The sequence below is a fragment of the Balearica regulorum genome, chromosome 4 (genome assembly GCF_011004875.1).
Source record: "Balearica regulorum gibbericeps isolate bBalReg1 chromosome 4, bBalReg1.pri, whole genome shotgun sequence".
Taxonomy (NCBI): domain Eukaryota; kingdom Metazoa; phylum Chordata; class Aves; order Gruiformes; family Gruidae; genus Balearica; species Balearica regulorum.
The window spans coordinates 6,940,975-6,960,663 of NC_046187.1; the positions used below are offsets into that span (position 1 = coordinate 6,940,975).

The following is a 19,689-nucleotide window of genomic DNA, read 5'->3' on the forward strand; positions in this document are numbered from 1 at the left end:
CCTTTGCGTGGTTCTGGACATGGTTTTAGGCATATCAGCAAAGAGCAGGGGAAGGGCTGGGTTTGGGAGGATAAGGCTGCTGTAGTAAATGTTTTTCAGTTGTGGCTTACATGGGATTTGCTAATGTTCTGCAAAGAGCTGGTTTGTCCAGCTTTACAGATAAAACATGCAATTTGCTTATCACGAAAAACGCACAAAGGAGATTGACAGAGTGTTGTGTGTTTGTTTTTTTTTTTTTTTCTTGTGCAGTTCCTATACCTGTCAAAAGGATTGTATGAGTTGGAGAATGAAGAGGATACGTGGTTTCCTTAACTGTGACTGAAAGGAGACGGATTTGTAAGAAAACTCCAGTGGTACTTTTGTTTCTATAAATGAACTTGGGAAATCCTGTTTTGTGTGTTTGAGTGTGGCAATCATCCTGATGCTCTTCCTCGCTGCCAACTACAATAACTTCAACTAGGATCAGAGCACATATTGCCCCATTTATAATAAAGGTGTTGAAACCCTTCCTGCAACAGTTTCTCCAACCTGGTAGCTAGGGGCGTTTTTGCTGACTCAGCAGCATTACAGGTTCACTGGCGGCACTGCACGCAGCTTGCACCGACCGTGCCTAAAATTACGGCAGGGCTCTCTGGGGTTTGGTGGGCAGGAAAAGGGCACAAGAGCACGAGAGCTAACTGTGAGCAACGTAAGCATAAGGAACAGGAATCCTGTTCATCTTCAGTGCTGCTGAAACACTGCATTGATGGCTCATGCAGAGTAATGTGAACTTGTTGCCCTGCTCTTGCTGCTGATTATATGACAGTGTTTCCTTTACTTTGCCATTAGCTAATTCTACCTCAGACTGCCTGTTAACAAAATAATTTGCTGCACCTGCTTCCACTTTCCATGTCATGGACAGTTCTGGTTTTACAAAATGTTTTCTGTTTGTCAAGCTCCTCTGTCTGCCTGGAAATGTTTTGCCTGCTCAAATTTTTTAGGCTCATACCTCAAGGACCTGTTACTAGGTAACAGAGTTCCATTTGCCAATTGCCCACTATTTCCTTCTCACCGTATTACAGGCCTGATTATTAACATTTAGTTCAGAGAAATTGCTGTCATTATGTGAAGTAACTTCCTTTAGAGGTTACTCATTAACCCTAGGTATTTTACTGTGCGATTATAATTGTCAAATGCCATAGGCATGGAAAACCTTTGAACTCCTCAAGGTATTAGTGTATGGGAGAAATGGTATCACCTGTGATTTTTATATGTTCTCCACATCCCCCACTCACCCCCCAGTTGTTTTTCCTTTTGACTGTATTCTTGTTCCATTCCTCTTGGCGTGCTTCATAGCATACAGAGACTGCTTAGCTGCTGGGGAAGAGAATGTTTCCTTCTGCAAGGGATTCAGTCTCTCCTGTTCCCCCTTACAGATCTGAGATTAGCCCTAGCAAGCTCAGTGGCATTATAGTGCTCATTATCTGCTTACCAGTGCAGCTAAGAACAGGATTTTATTTCTTGACCTTGCATGAACAGTGAAATAATTGGGAAGCCAACAGTCTTGTGTGGCGTGGTCCGTGCTGTTACCATGTACAGTTTTCCAGCATTTAGGATGGCTCTTCTGAATTTGCTTTGGGGAGATTCTCAATCAACTCTACTGCTATATATTGTGTTCAAGGAATGGAAATTTTCAGACAAAACCACCATTCCCTTTTTTTTTTTTTCCTTTCATTGTCTATACAAACAGAATCAGCTGTGTACTAAAGTGTTTGTCTCAGGGCAACATGTGTTCTCTGGACAAATCTTACTGAACATATTTGCCTTTCTCCCCTAACCCGCTTCTCCTTAGAAGTCCATCGACATTCCTGGTAACTTGATTCCTCTGACAGGACAGAGCAAAGCTGTTGTAGCTGCAGTGTGGGCCTGTGTTGCCATGTGACTTCAGTGAGGAAATATATATCATATTCAGGAAATTAGGGGACAAGTGAGATATATATGTAGTGCTTATACAGAACTAAAAAAAATAGAAAAAGTACACAGGCAATAGGCATGTTTTTACATGGAGTCAGACCTAGTTTTGACGGTAGGAAATGAAATGTTGTGGTAGGCAAGGAAACCTTAGTCTGGTAAATCTTCTAAAATACAGCAGTAGAATAACCAGTGCTATAAATAAAAAGGGGGGGAAGCTAAGGTAGTATTAACAAGTGAGTCCTCCCAAGTCTGAGCTGGACGGGGGGGCAATATAAAAAGATCATGACAAAACAACTTCTATCAAGCCCTTGATTTAACATTGCTTGCTTGCTCTGCTCTGTCTCAGCTTGAGGGTTTGTGGGGTTGTTGTTGTTGTTGGGTTTTTGGGGTTTTTTTTTTTTGGTTAAAGGGGGGAAAAGTGAGGGGAAAAAAGTCTTCAAAACCAGTTACGTGCTTGCATGCTGTACATAGTACAATCTCCATGATGAAAGTGCCAAGTTGGTACCCTGATATTATTAACAGTGAAAAATGCTTAATAACACAGTTTCTGATAGTGGCCTAACTCTCTTTATTTTTTTTTTTCCCCATGGTAATTTGTTTCTTCTTTCATACTCTAGAACAAATCTTACTCCTGATGTCAGTGGTTTTCCTCATTTGATGATGTGTCAGCTGTAACTTCTCAACTACTGTGTGTTGCAATGAGCTAACCAGTGGAATTTGTGTTGACACCTGATATTACTCTTTGGGATAAATTCAGTGATCCATGAAGTCCAAGCAGTGCAGAACGTGAGTAACACTTCAAAACTTTTTTTAGTAAAACTATGCTTCACTGAATTCCTGTTTATTCCTTCTACTTAACCTGCTCACCTGCAGCTCCAGGTCTGATTCAGGAGATACATAATTCAGCACTGTAGAAATAGCTCAGTCTTCATTTTTTGCTTTGTAGGTTTATTTTCAATAAATCCAGGTCATTTAATGCAAACAAGCAGCATAATTTAAAAACAAGCAAACCCCAAACTAGCATTAACTACTTAGAGCCCTTCTCGAGAAGACAGCATGAGATACAATTTGCTGGTGTGTAACATGAAAATTGTTAGCAAAACTTTACGCATGAGACAGCAACTCAGTGAAATTAAAAGCCTACTATATGCCATAGCCACATACCGTATCAACGATTTTGCATTGCACACAGGTACAAAAGCATGTGCCAAATCATAGTTCCTCATTGCAAATGTATGCAGAAGAAGCAGGGAAACAGGGCGCTAGCATGGCTAACACCTGAGACAAGGCATGTTACTGCCAGCTGTGGCATGTTTCTTGCATTCAAGAAGAGCAGTAAATGCCTCAAACTGTTTATTTATGAAGTGTCTAAACTTTCCTGTTCTCTACAGTACAGGAATTACAAAATATTTAGCCTTATTTTGATATGATATTGTTTTGGTCAAGCTGGTGTCATGGAATAACATTTAGTGTCACAGACTAGGGATCTAATGTGGGATTTTTTTTTTCTACAGAAATAGCTTGTGGTTGTTCAAATGTTACATTTTTTCCATGTGTTGAGTTTGCAAGTTCAAAAGAAACATTTATTTTTAGACCAAAATCAAACTACATTTTAATACACAGTATTTTTTCCCCACTGAAGTTGTGGCAAATTTTACGTTAAACAATGATTATTAGGTTTCCATAGAAGACAGTGCAATGGGGGAAATCTCTCTTGTAGCAACCTGCATTGTCACTCCACTTGGGGATGGTGGGGGAGGAAAGGAGGCTTAGAGTACAGCATCAATGGTGCTGCCCTTATGACATACAATAACAGGCTGAAGTTGTCATAAACGCTCTTTATTTTCATGAGATCTGCATACATGCCTTTGCAAGTCTCATTGGAAGCAGGATTTATTGATCTGAAACCTCTATAGAAATATTTGTGAGGTTCAGTGTATTATTTTCTCATACGAGATTCTTTCCTTTTGAAAATGAAATGTGTACCAAGCTTATAAAATGGACAAAACATTATTGATTGGCCGCCAGGAAGGTTATATGTAAACTTACTGGGAAAAAAAATATTTTCAAGATGTTTGGTAAAATATTTAGTTGGGCCTTTAAATTTTTTTTTTAATCATTCCTCTTTGCTAGTCCTGATGTGGTTGATCTACAGCAGCTGTAGATCTGACTGATGGTGTGTTGCTTACTAGGCTGGTATACGTAGGAGGAGTGATTAGATCTAAGTTCAGGATGATCGTGGGGAGGAGTATGTGTAGATATACTTAGGGCAGAAGTTGCCATCAGTTACAAGGAGGGGCAAAAGACCAAGGTAGACATGTAAATGGAGAAACTGAGTATGTGGCAAATGCTGTGAGCCTTCCTGTGGGCCTTTTCTTGCTGCCTCCCCCCCCCCTTTTTTTTTTTTGAATCTCCAAAAGCAGAGCAGGATTGGTTGTTTGGTTTTTGGGTTTGTTTTTTTTTTTTCCCCTTTCCTAGGAGGGGAGGGAATAAGAAGAATAAGAAGAATAAGCTTGGTCTCTTAAAAAAAAAAAAGTCAAGAAACTGATTACACATGATTTGTAGGGCCAAGAAACATGGTGAGGTATGAGCAGTAACATCTGACTTGTTGCATTGTGACTACAATGTTTGATTTTTCTTTTTGCGCCCCCCCCCCCCCCCCCCCCAACACAAAGCTGTGATCTGTTGTTTCTGATTAAACCTGTGGTGAGCTGTGTGCCTTCAGAAAATTGTAAAATACTCTCTCCCCACACCTCTGTTCGTTCCTTGTGGTCTCTGTTGCCCAATGTGGAAGCTGTGGCTCTATGGGGATTTACCATTTCCTCCTAGGATCACCTGTGCTGTGGCTTAAATAAAAGTTTGTTTCTTCAGCTGTCTGACTTTTGAGTTTATCTGACTCAAGTTGACCCCTTAGTTTTATAATGAGCTAGTTTATTTGCTTGTGCAAATTGGGTTTTCTTAGACAGAAATATAACAGACTGTAAAGAGGCCAATCTTTTGATCATTTCACCTCCGGAAGGGGGAAATCCACAATGTCTTTCTGCACTCACTGGGCACTCTCTGGGTTGTTAGTAACATTAAGTTACTGTTCCTGAACACTTTGTTGTAGGATATTTTTTTTTTCTAAATACCATGTTGTAAAAGTCTGGTGTGTAGAAAAATGTTGTTTCTTCTGTCTATGTTAGAATATTGACAGGGTTTAGAGGCTAATTACTTTTCTATTCGCAGGAAATACAGAGCCTTTGCTTAGCAACCAGTCTGACTGTTTCTAATTCTTCTTTAAATATATCTTTATTACACCTATAGTCATGCATACAGGGAAGCATGAGGCAGAATGCTGGAAGAAAAGGAGTAAACAGTTTGTGCAAATGGTGCCAGTTTTTCCTCGATGGGCCTCGATCCTCTAATATAGCCCAACAAAGCTGGGAGTGATGTGCCAAAATATCTTTTTAATAAACAACGTAGGCAGTAGGAAATAATACTGGTCAGGGCTTGTTTTTCTGGCTCAGGGCCTCATTCCAACCTGTTGCAATCAGCTATTGAACGTCTATGGGGACACCCCCATACAAGAGGCCCCACGGAGGAAAGGAACTTTTACATTTCTGTTTGACTGGGATCCTTGCCAGTGGCTAAGTTCAAAGTGCAGTTTCCAGTAATTTGCTGTTACTACTCTGCATGTTTGATAGGCCAGGACAGAAGCATGCAACCCGAAGTAATATTTCCTGATTTCTGACATTTCTCAAGATATGAATGGAGGTTGCTGAGGCACTAAAACTTGGAAGGGTTTTCCTGACTCCAACACCTTCGATGTTTTCCTTTTCTCCCCTTGTGTAGCCCCCTTCCCTGCCCCCATCTTCTCCCTTAGATCACATCCCCTGCTGTTGTCAGTTCCGTATTTGGATGACATTCATATTGATTGTTTCCCTACGCAAACACTGTGCGGCTGTTCTTATGCAACCAGAAAAATCCTATTGATTTACTGAGTGTGAGGGTTATTTAGATTGATATCCTTCTGTAGTAGCGATAACACTTTCATCTCCCCTTAGAATTATAGTTAAACTTTTCAGTTTTGGGCTAGGGGGATGCAAATGAATTTTTTTGCCCTTTTAACTGTGGTAAGTGGGAGGTAAGCACAGGGAGCAACCAGTAGAATAGCTACTGTTCTCTCTAACATATGCAGTTGCACGCCATGTGTATGCCATTGTGGTTATGGAAGGAGCATCCTCTATAATTAAGATTATATAAGCATTCCTATTGTAATCCTTTGTTTTAGCTTTCCAAAACTTCCCTCTTTTGGGCTGATATTTTCCTGGCTTGCTCTCTGCCATGTCACAACTTATTTATTTTCCAAGCATGGATGCAAATGTTGGAGAGTTTAAGAAATGGACCTCTCATGCCTGTTTGAAAAAAGCTCTTGACTTTTTTTGAAAAATAGATCCAGAGTCAAAATGAGGTTTAGGTAGAAAGTTGCCTGGATGTGACTGTCAAAGAAGGGAAGAGGCTTTTGGTGAACGCTATTTTTATTACTGAAAAATCTACCTTTGTGCAAGAAGTAATGCGAGTGTGCTGCGTAAGGGCAGAGCCCAGGTTGTGAGGGCAGCCTTAAAATCCTAATTCTCTCTTTTTACAGCTTAAGTATGCAGGCTTCCCCACACTCAGGGGTGTGGGGTTATTAGTACAGCTACCTACAAAAGCGTAACAGTAGTGAATTTAAAGGTGTGGTACTCGGTTCTAACTGCGCCCCTGCAGGAAAGTGAATGCTTGCAAGAACAAAAGCTAAGTACTGAAACTGTGTCTGCTGATTTTGCACTGGAGCTTCACTTTTTCGGCTGAAACTGTCCTCTCACCCCTGTTTTGAAAACAAAATAAAATTCCTTTGACTAGTATGTAGCTAGAGTTTTCAAATAAGCAAGCAAATACCTTTTCTTCCAGAGTGCACTGACAGGTGTTCACACAATCCAAGCACTCATGAGGTTTTAATCATTAAACTAAGCAGTTCCTTGAAAGCAGAGGAATTTGGAGTTAATTCTGATCTTTATACTTGTGCTGATCACTTCATATCCACTATGCTGTGTCCACTATGGACACATACATGGGACTGCCTAAACAGCAAGCTGAAGGAAACAGTGAGAACGTATTTTTGAGCTGAATGTTTCAAATACTGTAATTGGAATTGCATTATTCATGATTAGTGCCTTTTTTCCAATGTTTAGTCAAAAATTCTCTGGGGGGGCAGTGGGAGAAAGCATTGAGTAGCAAATAATCATGAGATGATCTACAGTGGCAATTAATTTGCCCATGAGTGTAGTGCATCACTTGTACCAGGGTGCTTGTCATGTGGCAGACAGCTGTGTTCCATTGCCGGATGTTCAGCCCTCCTCTTTGACCAGCTGCAGTGTGTTGGCCTCTCTCTGTTTTGGTTTTTGGCCAGAAGGATATGAGCGGAGTGGAAAGGAGAAACCTGCAACCTGGTCTGTGCTATTTTTTTTTTTTTAATTGAAATTGTGTGCGAGAATAATTCACCAAAGGCTGGCTGCACAAATTTGTTAAAACCACAATCTCCTGTGGGTAACAAAGCCTCTGGCAACCTTACAAGCACTGTGAAGTGATTGAAGAATGTCGGGTTGCATCATGAGACCAAACAGCAGGTAAACAAAAGGAGCGTGCCATGTTCAAATGAAATAACTCCTCATAAACCTGGAGGATTGCAGCGAACTTTGTGCGGCTGTGTTGCTAAGCAGCTTCCTGGCCAAGAGAAGCACCAAAGATGTTACGCTGAATACCTGTAATGGGTTACTACATGGAAACTGCAGCCTCGCTCTGTTGAGGAGGCCGTAGGACTCACTAGATCACATAAGAAGCTTTCACTATAGTAATTTGTGTCTTCATTGTTGATAAGTGAAACCAAAATAATGTTCAAGAGGCTTTCTCTGGTCTCCCTAATATTTGCTTGAATGTGCATGATACAGAGGGGATTGGTTTTGTACTTTGTCTATAGAAAACAAGAAATCATGAAAGAAGGAACTTGTCCTGTTGCTCACTGTAACAATAAATGTTAAAAAAGATTCAGTGATCTGTGAATTTCAGCATGAGTCTTTCTCAAATAGTGAAATTTATGAGAACAGAGCAACTGTCACACTAGATTAGATCAAAGGTTATTGTGACCAAGTATCCTGTCTCCAGCAGGGGCTGGTGAGAGAGGGATTGGGAAAGAGCCTGAGAAAATGGGTATATATTTGAAATTATCTTTCCCCTGCTGTATCTTTTCAGCTTCTGACAGTGTTGTATAGCAGCAGTTTGCACTCAGACCATTCATTGTGCTTGATAGCTGCTGCTGGAGGTACTAGTCATTCATTTCTCTGATCTCCATTTGAACCTTTGAACCGATGTGCTGCTTTGCCTTGACCAGCCCTTGTGGGCACTGAGTTCCACACAGTAATGGTTATATGAAAAAGCACTTCCCTTTATTTCTAAATTGCTGCCAGTTTAAAAACAGGCTCCCTGGCTTCCTTTATTAGATACAGTAAATAATTCCCCTTTTTTTTACCACATTATTCCATTCATTATTTTCTAGATGTCAATTCTGTCCCCTCTTAGCCAGCTGGCATGTCCTGATTTATTTAGTTTCTTGTCCTCTACCTATTTTTGCGTTGCCTTTTCTCAAATCTTTTCTAGTTCTGCTGTATCCTTGCTTGTATGAGCAAATGCCTGTGAACTTGAGCCAAAGGTTGTACTGATTAGCCTGAGAAGACCAGTCCTGTGAGGCTTTGTCTGTGTGGTGTTGGAACAAGGTAAAGCTGTACAAGTGCTCCTTGTTACATGCTTTAAGTTCATCATCTCTGTGCTGAGGTTACCCAAAGCTTTGGCATCACAGCTGTAAACCATACTTCCAGTACCTAAAACAGTGGGTGCCAAAAGAAAAAGACGATACCAGCCATCACGGGATGATGAAAGTCTGTGACATGCTAGGGGAGGAGGAGGGGAGAAGTTCCTAACTGGTTCAATAAAAAGCTATCACACCCCACACACCCCCCTCCCCAAACCCTGAAATCAACAAGTTTGGTAGTTTTTCAGGGTTTTTCATGATCCTTTTTGGTTATTCGCATATGTAGATTTCTGCCTTTGAGTGCTGGTATGCTTTATCCTTAAAAAGCAATTTTGTAGTGGATGATGGGGATGTACATTTGAGATTCCTCTCAAATCTTGGCTTCACGGAGCACTGAAGGCCCCAGGCACTTCAATAACAGCCATTTGCACAAGCCTTATAATGCAGCAAAAATTCAAGTGGTTCCTTTTGTGGCAACGTTACAAGTCAATAATTTGAGCTCAGATTGTGTCTGTGTCCAGTGAACAGCCCCCCTTCCCCTTGCTGTCCTGTGTAGAGAATCCAGACCCTTTCTCCACAGGGAGCCGAGCAGGCGAAAGGAAGGGAGTGTCATCCTTTTGGGAGCTGTTAAGGCATCCACTCCCCCCAGGAAAGAGGAGGGAGGAATTCCGACAATTCCTTGCCATGCTATTCCAAGGACAGAGCACTTAGACCCCACCAGCTAATCAGGGCTGTTCCTGAAGGCTTTATTTTAGCATCTGGACTTCAGTAACTTTTTTAAGCCTAGTTTTGTACTGAGGATTACTGTGAATTTAGATCCAAACCATTGCTTGAGTTGCATATCCAAAATAAGCATTGTTAACAAAAGCCGAGTGCTAATATTTCGGGTACTGAAAGAAATGGAGCTGTAGTGTTTCAAGGTAATTCTGGAATTTTGAAGCAAATCCTGCATGGCAAACTGTCATGCCTGTGATTGTGCTAGTGGCAATCAGTTTGATGCCAGTTGAGAGGTGGGTGCGGAAAGATACAGGACTGAGTCCTTATAAGAAGACAAATGTGTGCTTTGCCATGTTTGTTTAACACTGTATTACTAGTTTTTTGAAGTGCCTTTGTGTATGTCTGCCCATGTCACCTTTTAAAATTTTTTCCAGGTCTGCTACTGTTCAAATCATATAGCAAAGCAAGAATTTATCCTGTCTCTTCCTAAAGCATATAGGCTTAATGCTTCTGCTGCCTAAGTCATTCTAACAGTCGTGGTGTTACAAAGATTTAAACAAAATTCTGCTACATATCCCTGCAGCTACTTTGGAGAAATATGTGTGGAAGGGAGGAGCAGGGTAAGAAAGGAGAGAGTGGAAAGATGAGAGTTCTCTCGCTGTGTCAGTCCAGTCTGAGTATCTCCTTGAAGGAGTTTTGAGTCTTTCACTTTGTAGGAATCCATGAACACAACAGGGTAGAACAAGCAGGACTGAACTAGTCTGGAAGCTGAATTGCTTTGTGTGCCGCAACAGTGTTTCTCTCCAGCTCCAGTCGAGCATTCTGGCTTTATGGAGCAGATAGCTACACAAACAGAAAAACCCCCTTATATTTCCTTGCATTGCTTTTTGCCCTTTATACTCTAGATTTTCTAAAGCAGGTCATTTTTTTGTGTGTTGAATGAAAAGATTCCTAAGTGAAGGAGCAGATGATTTGTTCCACAAAGTGCGTGTTAGTGAAAAGTGCAGAGCGATGGGTGTAGTCCATTAATAACTGTCAGGCTGTATAGTACATGGGTGTAGCAAGAGCTTCAACTTGCATGGGTGGCTTTTTGGCAAATACAAGGATACAAAAAGCAATGGAATGGCTCTACTGGTGTGTTGGAAGACGAGGCCCAGATAAGCAGTGTTATTAACCCGTAGGGAGAGCAATTAATGACCAGGTGGAGAGCATCCCTTCCAGGTGCAGAATCTGAGTATTGAAACAGCACTGACCTTGGACACTCTGAGGTGCCTTTTACAGTAGAGTAATTAATAAGAATGAAATGTGCAGATAAATGAAAGCTAACTTAGTCATGTCTGGCTACAATCGCTTTGTCATAATCCCCTTTATTATCTAACACTCTTATAAGTGTGTGGACATCAAACTGTAAGTGTGAAAGGATTCTGAATTGTCTCATTCATCACTCCTAGGGAGAAAACAGTGTTGATGAACATATAAATCTGTGGAGGAGTGAGACAATAATTTGAGTATGTGCATAACGTGATATATTGTTATTGCTTGAAAGGTAGAAAAATGGCTGTCAGGAGATGATTCCCTAAACTTTTAATTGTAAAATGGGATTCCAGGTGATTAAGTTCTGTGGAGACTTGATTAGATTTGCTGTCTCCCCCCCTCAACACCCTGGGATAATGATTAGTTCACAGTCTCAAGCTGTCTCTAATAATGGGATAAATCTATTAGTTGGATGTTTCTGCTAAATTTATTTGCAATGAAATAACTGGCTAGGATTGCATTTGTATGGTAATGCACAGGCTTTGGCTGTTAAGGTAGAAAGAAGAGATCAGATTGCAGGGTTGCGTACAGACTCAGGGACGTGGGTAGTGTTGGCTTATAGTATCTTCACCTACAGCCTGTTGGGCAGTGAGTTGCCCTTGATTGGTTCTTTGGAGTTGTTCTACTGTTCTGAAGTAATCAAGCATAGAGGTAGTAGTCTCTATTCTGGTGTCTAGGACACTTAGCTGTCTGGAGGGGGACTCCAGGTCCTTGCTCCAATGAACATTTGGAATACAAATATTTCACTTCATCTTTCTTCTCTTGTCCTGCTGTTTATGCTTCCCCTAGCATCAGCCTTTTGGAATATGGAAACTGTGTGAATACAGCTGTTGGCTATGCTGTTCTACCTGCCTGCTGCCAAGATGTCTATCTGAAAATTGTCTGGGGCTAGATCTTCTCTTGTGATCACAGCCAATGGGTTTTCTGGAGCAAGGCTTACGAGTGCAGTAGGCAGAAGAAAAGTTAGCCTGAAAATCCCATCAGAAGAAAAAGATGCTGAGAAAATTGGTGCTTTGGGACTTAAACTCTGAATTTATCTGCTGATTAAAATCTAGAGGCATGCAGGATTAGGATTAGCTAGGTCAGGGCTTGAAGGCAGTTGGTGTTACCAGAGAGAGAGAGAGATACACCCAAATCCATCTTTTGAATTTAGCTTTGTATATTAACTCCTAGAAAGATGTAATGTGCTAACCACACAGTTAAGCTCAGAGCATCCCTTTCCTATTTCCCTTGGCAGCCAGTTTGTTTAACTGTACGTCATGCCAGGAAGGAAAAAAAAAAACCCAAACCTGAAACAAATCAAAGCTCCTCTTCATTTTCTAGTCCGACTTTCTCACCTGATACATTGTGGTGCATCACCGTGGGAAGCTCGAATTCTGCCATATGCTGTGGGCTGTGATACAGCACAACCTGACTTACCCAGGCTGTCAGCTACAGGAAGTCTGAAAATGTGGTTTCCTGAAAAACAAGTGAAAGGAGGGGAAGTACGTAGTTTTTGTTTTGAAGATGGCATTATTGGAAACTCCATGAGCACTTATGTCAAAATACTAATGAAGCAGCTATTTAGTCATAGGAATAGTTGCCATTTATTTACAAGGCATCTGTGTGTGAATTAGGAAAAATCCTTTAACACGTGTCAGACCTCACAGAGATGAGTAATTCTGTGGAAACGGTGTGCGTGTCAGACGTGACTTATCGCTTGTTACCCTGTACTCTGTCCTTTGTTTTTGAGTAAGACTCAAATATATGTGCTAGCAATAATTCAGTATAAACCAGGCAGTGTCTGGTATATTCTGCTTGTCTCTTGCATTTCAGTAGAAGATGCAGGATTTTCTTACTGAGAAAGCATTTCCTTGACAAAATGAAATTGTGAGGCGGTTTGCCAGTTGGTGTTGGGAATTGGTCAGCCAACTGTAGACAGAAAGTGTTTCTCCTGGGCCTCTATTAAATCTATTAAAGCTTCCCACTAACACGGGTGGCTTATGTTGGGCATGTCATTTTGACCGGCAAAAAGGGCTAAACTGTGCACCTTGAACATGTACGGGTAGGTATTAAATGCAGATTAGAATAGTACCAGTGCTGTAAAAGCTCAGCTGGGAGTTTTGCATTATAAGCCAAAATTTCACGGTCCTTCAGTGTTATGATTATGCACGGATTATGCACAGAGATGGTTTCAGTGCTTTGTGAAATCAGTGTTGCAGACACCTGAAATAGTGGATTTTTATAAAAATGTGTGCAGAGTAAATTTAATAATTCTTCAGTCAAGGATTGTTGACGTAATATAAGCACTCTTGTATGCTCATGAGTTCTTCCACATATTTGTGGTTACAAGTGTGCCTGTGCCCAAAGAATATATATGGGAACAGAGGTATAGATATGCAAGGATAGCTGTTTAGTTTCTGGAGCTAGTGTGTATACTATCAATCTTCTGAAGTAAATGTGTAGTGCCTGTTTGTTTCATAGTTCATTTGTAGCATAAATATCAAGACTGGTACTATGCCGTTCACCAAACTGTCTGAATCCTACGTCACGCTTTGTACAAAGCCCCTGTAGAAGCACAGCACTTAAAAGTTTTACCTGCAGAAAAGCTTCCTGTTCAGAGTTTGTCAGTAGACACACAAAGCGCAAGAATTACTGTTGACAGTGAACACTTTATTATGGGGCAAAAGATCCTCTTAAGAATGTAAGGTCAGCAGTCTGTGAGTGAAGAATTTCTTATGCACATCAACACACAAATGTTTGATGCCTAATCCTTTAATATGATTTTTATGGATTGATTTCAACAGGAGTTCAGGGACAAATCTTCAGTAGCTGAACAGCATTCTAGCAACAAGCTGGCTTTGTTGGAATTCATGCTCAAAGGTTCTCTCACTTTAATTACTTTTTAATTTTGTGATTGCTGTATGTCAGTGGCCTGATCCTGTAGCTCATCATCTACTTTTGACTACTCCTTACTGAAGTAAACTGCTATTGCTCTCCTTGAGTATTTTGCTAAACTAAGTATTTCTGTATATGGAGGGGCTATATAGAATGGTTTTCAACATTCTAATGGAGATGTCTTTAATGCTTCCTGTATGGCATTTTGCTTTGATATTTGCAAATTATTGAAAAGTTACAAAAAGCTTTGTGATAAAAGATGGTTCTGCCTCTCCAAATGCTTCCTTGCTGTTGAATCTACATCTCTTTCAGGCAGTTATTGAATATCCCAGAGTGTTTCCTCTAAGACAGTGGCTGTAAAGTTTTGCTCTTTGGCCCAATGAAGACAGCAAAGCTGTGCTATCTAATGTAGCTTGTGTGGCGATGGGGTCATGAGTGGGTGAATGCTTTCATATCTGTATACTGCAGTGACTTAGAATGGTTTGCGATCAGAAGCACAATTTGCTGTTATTTTGTGTTAATTTATTGGTAAGTCCATGGATAATTTTCCCGCAGACATTTCTTAATATAAACATATTTTCTTATCTATGCGTTTTCAGTGGTAGAAACTAAGCTAAGAAATGAAATAAGCTAAGCTGTCAGAGTAAAGCATGATAGTTTGAGGATGATCTTGCCTCAGACATTAAGTGAATGTCTGGGAAGGCATAAAAAATAAGTAGTATCTATTTAATGAAATGGAATCAGAGACAGTTATTGTTTTGTAAACTTTGAGAAACCTGCCTAGGTGCAACCTTTCACTGTAACTTAGTTTGTGATGCATGCTTTCAGAAAGACGTGGTTGTGAATCTCCTTCAGGAACCACTCAGTGGAGTCTGCTTCATCCGGTATTGGTAGTCTGAGATTTTGGTATCTATTAGCATAAGATCCCTATAATGCGAGTAAGAGTTTTGCATTAGTTCTTCATTTCACCAAAAGGCACCTCTAAAATTGCAATTATTAATCAAAAATAGAAAAATTATTGCAAATATTTGTGATCAAGCTGCTAAGCCAAGTTAGCTTAGCAGTACTTGAGTAACAGCTGAGGTATTGTGTGTCTCGTGTGCAGGTTTTTTTTTTTCTTTTCCCTGTGACAGGAATGACACTGATGAGAGATTGCAGTTAACCTGGAAGATTTTGGTTGTGTGGTATCCTGGGACCCTGGTGTCTTAGGGCAGGCAATAACAATGTGCGGATAACTATCATACATGTTAGTCTGAGCTGACAACACTTCTTTGCCGTGGGGTTTGTCAGTCTTGTAAAGCTACTACTGATTCAGAACATAATTTCCATTGTATGTGTGCCCAACAGCCTTCTCACTTTCAGCTGGACTAGGCAAGTTCTCTTGCATGGCAAATTGTTAATTGGTTTGGGAGTAAACTCTTTGTCCTTCAGTACTTTCTCTGTGAGAGTCTGTCCTGAATGTCTATAGAGCTCTGGTTAGTTATCCTGAGATTTGCTTAGTCCTCCTTCCTTTCCAAAAATAACCTTTTAGATATAAATCTGTCCGAAGTTTTCTAAGCTGTCAGTACTTTTCTGTTCTGTGTTAGAATATCTTTCTCCTGTATCTCGTTCTTACGTGGAACATAGCCCTTCTCTAAGCGGTCATGTAGTTTGTAGTGAGCTCAGGAAGAAGAGGCATCTGCAAGCTGCCAAATACTTGAAGTGCTTCAAAACCAGCTGTTGTCAGAAATAAAGATACCTTTTAGTTTAAGTGATGGCTAAACTTTTTCTAGCTGTTGCTCTTGTCAAAGAATTTTAATTTGGGAGGAAGTGAAGGCTTTTCAGTGTACCGTTCCTCCACCTGAGGTACTGCTATAGTTCATTGCACTCCAGATATTCACTAATCTCTCTAAGCAGAGGAGCTGGACACAGGTTTATTTGGTTTAGTGTGTGAGTTCTGCCTGATCCACCCTGTTTACTGTTATGTGCCTGCTCAAGGACGGTGAACCTCTTAGAGTACGCCTCTATTACTTGACCCGGGAGGGGGACTAGGGGTGTGTGGCAGATGTACTCTGAATCTATATTGGAGTGAGACTCTGGGCTCAGACTGACTTCCACTTTCCCCTTGTTTCTCCTTCTTAGAGGCAATCCAGGTGAATAGACTGGATTATGAGCCTTAACACACTCCAACAGGTTCCAGATCTGGATGGTTTGAGGGCAAAGAGGGAATGTCAAGGCTGGAAAGCATGCCAGGCTATCACCAGCAGGGATCTGAGCAAGACCTTAGAAGACCTGTTACCTACAAAGTATCTAAAGAGATCTCATCTGTTTAATTTCTCAAGTTTCTTGAGTTTGTTTCATTGCAAACCTTCTGGTCAGATAATGTTGCAAAGATTATGCCACAGGTTGTCCTTATTATCCCTGGAAGATGTGGGCAATTCTCAGGAGAGGAGAGTTTAAAATATGTTTTCAGTAGCTCAAAATGAATTGAGCTTTCTTTATTGGGTCCTATTCACCACTGTAAATTCTGAACATTACCTACCTTTCTGCTAACGCCTGAGGCTTTACTATCGTTTCTGATACTGCATTTCTGGCACTGTATTGACTTGAATACCTGTGCCCAAAATAAAATAAAAGTGTTCAGTTTGTTTTTCTAGCAAATGTTTCTTATGCTGGATTATATTGCTGTCTGTTTGAAAATCTGAGCTTCATACAAAAATTACTCCAGGTTTTTTCTTTCCTTCTGTTTGTTTGTGGTTTGTTTCTTTTTTTTTTTTAATTTGAATTTTTTGAATGTGTGGACAATCAGAATAGAGAATAAAGAAGCACAAATAAGTTTATGCAGTGGCTATGAAGTAGATGGCTCAAAAGGTCCATTTCATTCTCACCTTTCCTTAGATCTATTTGTGACCTAGTCAGCCTGTGCTAAAACTAATTTTATTCTATAATCTAGGGGCAGAAAATGACACCAGCAAATCTTTCAGGTAGTCAGCTTTAGCAGCTGCGGCAAAGGCGCTCAGTGCCTTTCCTGCAAGGAAAGGGTTATCTATCCTCTCAAATGTGAGAGCACACCCTGCTCTAGCCTGCAGGCACACAGATAATAATAGCATGGAAGGATGGCAGCCTGCGCTCTGGAACGGTTTATGAGGAGGAAGTCCGCAATTACATATTTCTGGGCAAACATTAACCGAGACTGAAGCCTAGCTTCGAAGAAAAACAACAGACTGGAACCTCCAGTAATATAGCTGTTACGTGGACTGGAAACAGCAGTCAAACATTCATGGAGCATTAGAAGCAAAGTAAGAATAGCCCGACGACAAAGCAAAAGGCTTGATAATATTCGCATATCCTGGGGTGGGCTTGCAAAAATTCTCTCTTTCTCCGGCCCTCCAGTGATGCTGGAAAGAGCAAGGAGGGTTTTTTAAGTACTCTCTAGCTTTGGGAAAACAGACCTAAGCCAAAGTAATGGAACTATTGTTTGCTGTGCTCACGGCCTAATCCGTTTATATCGGTGGTTTCAGAGCTTACCACCACACACTGAAGTTTCTCCTTTAAAAAACAAGTTACTTTGGGCGTCTCTCAATCACTGCGGTTACCATGCTAGAAACAATTGCTATTCTGTGCTGTGGTTTTGTAAAGTAGCAGTCTTATTTAGAGCTTTGTGTGCTAAACTCGGATATGCCCATTCTATTATAGACTCTGTGTACCTAAAAATGGAATTGTTACACTAAAATTAAGTAGACAGCCAAATGATACATACTTCCTCTACTTTGTTTTTTCTGACAGACCACAATTGCTGCAAAGAAGCTTGTCCGCTCATTACTGCAAGCTCTGGGGAAAAGGAGGAGTGACAGAATATAGACCAATATAGGAGAGGAGTGTTAGTCTAAAGAGACACTTGCTGTGGCAAGCATAATATGTAAATTCCAAAATTAAGCACTTTGGAAAAAGTCCAAAAGATGAAGATACGTACATTACTGCTGCTAGGGGGAAGGAAGGGAATCTTAAATGCCTCCGTAGAGAAGACTTACTTGGCTTTTTTTTTTCCTTTCCTTTTTTTAAAGGGCAAGACAGTGGTGACTGTGAAACCTTACACTTGGATTAGACTATTGGAATCAGGTTTAATGGTAAAAATTAGTTTATTCTGGTTTTAGCTGGGCTAAAATAGACTAGATATTTCAGGAGAGAAGTTTAGTGTTCTAACATCATTCCCTGCTAGGGCAGACACATACCTACCTACTCCTGCTAGTGACCTTAAATCACTAACATCCAATAGCCTTTAGGAAAGCTATAATGAAGTTACTGGCTCAGCTGACTTCGCGGTGGACAGTTGTTTGTGCCCCAGTGCCGGTCTTCACAATTAATACTGATCAACAGTCATGCTGCAACCAATACTCCACAGTGAGACTGGAATGGAAAATGTAGTCTTGGGGACTCTGTTCTGAGGTCCTGCACAACAACAAAATATCATCAAAAAGCTTTGCCTAATCTGATGATGGGAAACAGGGTTCTTTATTTTGTCTTTTCCCTTCTCTCCTGTGCCTGATAGGGCACACTTTGTAATGCCAAAGCAGCTCTTTCAAAGCCCTCCCCCTTGCCCCAAGTATTTTAGGACGTTAACCTCCTAGAAGTATTTTAACAAAACACAAAGTAAACATTGATTTCTGTCATAGAATGATCTCTGCTGTGTTTATGCTTGCATTTTGAAAACCCACAATGTTACTAGATAAGTATTGGTAGATTATTTTAAGTACACCTGAAGAGATTGGTTTCTGGCATTTTGGAAAGGGCTCAGGTTCAGAGAGAAAGAACTGGCCTGTTGTGATGAGTATAGCTGGATTTTATAGTAATAAAGGAATAAAGAATACTGACTTCTAGATAGGTATCCTTCTAAATATTTTAATCTAACTAAAATAAAACCATGTTTGTGTTAAAATAGGGAAGACGATTAATGGGAGAATGGGAAGGGACCTGGTTTCACTCCTTGTTGTAAAAGGAGTGCAAGTCAAAGCTTGACAAAAAGCTGCTTTTTTGGATTCGTTTTGAGGGTGGACAAATCATGAATAGCTTACAGATAAGAGCTGCACAGGTCTTTGGCATTTTCCTTTTATAGTTTATTGCATCTTTCAAATGATGTTCTTGAAGGCTGAACTTGGACTTAAGTTAATCTTTTAATGATGTGTCTATATGGGCTTTTATAGGTTGGTATTGTCTGCTGAAGGATAGCCAATTTGGTCCCTGTTGAAGAGACTGTCTTTTGCTGGCATGTCCTTCTCCTTTCAGGAATCTTAGCACCATCTCAGTGAACCAGCAAAGGATGAGAATCTAAGCAGAATATTCAAGTCAGATTTTTTTTTTTTGCCTGTTTAAAAGGTTACTCATTGCAGTGTCATTCATAATCATCTTTCCGTGTGACAGGATGGGCTCATCAGATCCCAGAGAGATAAAGCTGGATTTGCCAGCTCCTAGAGGGCCAAAGTAAGCATCCTTCTGACTAACAGTGTCAGGAGTGGTGTGAGTTTGAAGTTATGTGCTGTTGAGTGGCGCAGAAAATATGGTTGTGTAAGTGTGGTTAGTGGTTAACGATTTCTTTTTCTCATTCTCTCTCTGCCTTCTGTGCTCCTTGCTCTGTACATGAGAGCAGGAAGGAGGATTTGAATGGAGCAATGCAGCCTTTTCATCTTTTCCTAACTGAATCAATGTTGCTGTCCATTTCTAGAAGTCATCTTTGGCTTTCTCTAAAGGACCATCAAGACGTGAGAGACATTTTCTGACACTGCAGTGTGGAAGGTGGGACTTTAACATTCTCCTACCCACTGGGAGCACTGCCTGATGGCTCTTCTCCCATCTTTGCTTACATCAAAACATGAGATTGCTTGGGTGTTTTCCTGTATAAACTGCCCCTTTAAAAGGGGAACTTCTCCTGAGGAATCTGTTTACAATCTGATAGTCCCTATACTCAGCTGACCCCACAAGCCAAAATGAAATGCAAAGATTTGATGAGAGCTTCCAAAAGGAGAGTG

At 40.6% G+C, this 19,689-nt stretch overlaps 1 long non-coding RNA gene across 1 annotated transcript in view; it reads left to right on the forward strand.

Annotated features, from left to right (window-relative positions):
* The first annotated feature begins 266 nt into the window (after window positions 1–266).
* Window positions 267–19,689, forward strand: part of LOC142601533 (uncharacterized) — a 120,021-nt gene continuing 100,598 nt past the window's right edge. The window contains exons 1-2 of the long non-coding RNA XR_012835050.1: window positions 267–353; window positions 2,571–2,739. This is a non-coding gene — a long non-coding RNA (uncharacterized LOC142601533). The remainder of the gene's footprint in view (window positions 354–2,570; window positions 2,740–19,689) is intronic.